This window comes from Nicotiana attenuata, unplaced genomic scaffold (assembly GCF_001879085.1).
Source record: "Nicotiana attenuata strain UT unplaced genomic scaffold, NIATTr2, whole genome shotgun sequence".
NCBI lineage: Eukaryota > Viridiplantae > Streptophyta > Magnoliopsida > Solanales > Solanaceae > Nicotiana > Nicotiana attenuata.
The window spans coordinates 384,002-387,157 of NW_017671004.1; the positions used below are offsets into that span (position 1 = coordinate 384,002).

The 3,156-nt window shown below is 37.8% G+C and overlaps 1 long non-coding RNA gene across 1 annotated transcript; it reads right to left on the minus strand.

Annotated features, from left to right (window-relative positions):
• Positions 1-1,070: 1,070 nt before the first annotated feature.
• LOC109205156 lies at positions 1,071-2,331 on the minus strand. The gene is made up of 2 exons (XR_002064608.1): positions 2,138-2,331; positions 1,071-1,296 (listed from the first exon to the last, which is right to left on the minus strand). It is a non-coding gene; the product is annotated as an uncharacterized LOC109205156 (long non-coding RNA).
• Positions 2,332-3,156: the final 825 nt, after the last annotated feature.

Here is a 3,156-nt window from a genome sequence, read left to right on the forward strand (position 1 = left end):
AAAAAAAGTATGATATAAATAGTATAAAATTGTCCTAACCGCGCTACGAAAGCGAATGTGCGACCAAAACGAATTTTATTAATTTTAGCGTAACAGCGCTACGCAAGCGAATCCGCAGTTATGACAAAAGGATTATTAGCACGCTATATTTTCAGAAAAATTACTGTATTTGTGCTTTTGACAAAATTATTTATTAAAAGGTTACTATCGCTATTAAAAAGTTACTATCGCGCTACGCGGGCGAATCCGTGAGTATGGTGAAAGGATTAGAAATTTAACTAAAACTATAGATATAGTAAGAGATTAGTGAATTAAATTATTGAATGTTAAATATCACGCCACACAAGCGAATCCGTGAATGAAAAGATTTAAGAGTGCCTACTGATTGCCTAGCAATTCAACTAATAAAAAAGAAAATGTGTTAATTAATTAATAACAGAAATCTGATTTCTATTATTATCTTCTAGCCTTATGGTTGCAAAAATTGTGCAAATAAATGTTGGACCAACTCAATCTTTTTTAAAGAATATGCCAACTTCTGTTAAAAGGGAAAATGGGCCAGCTTATGGATTTTAGAAGATGGGCCAGCTATTTATTTATTGAGAAAGTGGGCCAATTTGCTTATTTAGTTATGGTATTGAGCCAACATCTATAAAATAAATGGACAAAATATTTATAGACTTCTTAAAGGCATTGGGCCTATTGGACAGAATATGCCTTGGCCCATTATTGAGCTCCGAAAATGGGCATAAGCTGAAAGCCCAATGAATTTCAAATGCTGGTTTACTAAGATAGACCTGGGGTAAATTGCGAGTCTGGCCTCTTTTGTTCTAAGCCATTAACCCTTATTTTTAACTAGCAATTTCAAACACCTATTTAAGATCTAGCCACTTTCTACCAAAAAAAATCTAAAATCCTAGCAGAGATGGTCACATGTAAAATCTGAATTTTATCACAATAAATAAAGGTTTCAAGCATGGCTCTTTTGTTATTTTTCTTTAAAGAATAGCCTATCATAAACTGGCCAGAATTGCAAAGGTGCAAAAGGAGTCTTTAAGCACATTACAACCTACTTGAAACATCTCATTTTATATGCATCAAAACTATAATAGATAGTAAAGACAAATAACACATGAATAAAGAGTGTTTGATCAACCAAGGATTTATTTTTTACATATGAACTACAACAAGATATATTTAAACAATAAAGAAATTTAGCTAAGCACTCATTTATTTAAATGGATATGCTCCCAACAATCAAGATGAGTTCCAATCTTCTTGTTAATGTGAAAATATCTGCAACATAAGATTAAAGTATTACCTGAGTCGCAGAATAATAAATACAACAACGAAGAATGGAAGCTCAGCAACTAAAGCAGCATAAAAACAGCAGCAAAACAGCAGAAACCAGCAGCAAATCCATGTTAAAACAGCCCGAAAACTTCGAGAAGAAACCCAGAAACGAACTCTAAAGAGGACTTATACTTTTCTAAAAGTTTGCACTCTAAGATTCACTCCTAAAGCTCACCATTTCAGCTTACTTTTTATGTGTTCAACTGCTGAAATTTTTTTATGTTTTTGTGTGTTTAAGCAATTCTAAAAAATGTCTATGGAAGTGTGTTCCAGTCCCTTATAATGAAGAAAGGGCAGCCCTTAAATAGGCAAAGAAAAGCCAACTTTTTGGACAGATTTTGGTTCAACAAAAATCCGTCCAAAAGAGGCTAAATTTGTGTGCTAAAGGCTGTCCAAAAGGTGAAAGGACAGCCTGAAATCTGCTATGGCAGGAGCCAAAGGGTCACTTCAGCCACCCTACTAAAAGCAAGCTACTAGTACCCTACAAAATATCTAAATTTCAGATTTTAACAACACCAATATCAACCTATTGATTCAAATTAAACCAAGTATTAAAACATGTAATTAAATTTCAACACATGTATTATGAACCAACATGAGCAAACAAAAATTAACTATTAAAGCCAAACGGAACGCACGATATCGCTGAAGCGATTTAACAAAGACAAACATAATCAGAAATGGATTAAAATAAAGAAACAAGACAGAAACTAACTCTAAACTAAAAACCCAAAAAAAAAGAAAAATCAGAAAATTAATAACGGGGCGGGGATTGCGATTTTACCATATACTCGAGCATCCGGGAGACGACGATAGGCAGTGGTACGACTTTCGAGCAAGCTTCTATTGTTGATATTCTTGAAACCAAAAAATTCCGGTGAATCCGAGTCCGGTTTCAATAATATCAACGACACAACCTTGCTCGAGGCCGGTTAGAGAAAAGAAACGGGCGGCAGTGGGCGGCAGTGGCGGCAGTGCTAGGGCAGTGGTGGTGGCGCTAGGGCGGCGTGGGGTTTTTTGATTTTTGAGTCAGAGATATGGAAAGAGGGAGAGAAGAGGAGGCCGGTGGTGTAAAATTTTTGGAGTTTGGGGTGGTGGGCGGCGGCTAGGGTTTCGGTTAGGCTTAGATCTACGGAGATTGGTGGAGATTTGGAGGATATGAGTGGTATAGGTAGAAAGAGGAGGAAGAGGGGAAGAGATGGTGAAATTTTGGGGTGGATTGGAGGGTTGCCGCCGCCGGAGGCGATTTTCGGCCGGCGGCGACGGGCGGCGGTGGGGCGGCGTGGCAGAGAGGGGGGAGAGAGTGATAAGAGAGAAAAAGAGAAAAGAATTATGGGTGGGAATGGGGAAATTTTTCAGATTTTGGAGGCTTTAAATACCTAGGCCAAGAGTGAATGAGATCCATTGGATCAAGATGGAATGGAGGGGTAAGATTTGATCTTGTTTCATTTAGTGAAACGACGTAGTTTTATTATGAAACTATGTCGTTTTGATCCGGGTCTTGGCAAGCCATCAATTGGTCTGGGTCGGTGCAATTGGGCCAATGATTTGGTCCGATTTTTTAGTCCATTTCACTTTAAAATAACACTAGCCCAAAGTTTTGTTCCTCTCTTAATTAAATCATAATAAAACTCTCAAAACCTACATACACACAAATAAGAACACACACACACACACACGCGCGCGCACACACACACACACACACACACACACACACACAGAGCTCGCCCCTTCTTGCTCGAAGAAATAAAAGACAGTGGAACAAAATTAAGCTATTACAGCTCGCCCTTCTTGCTCGAAGAA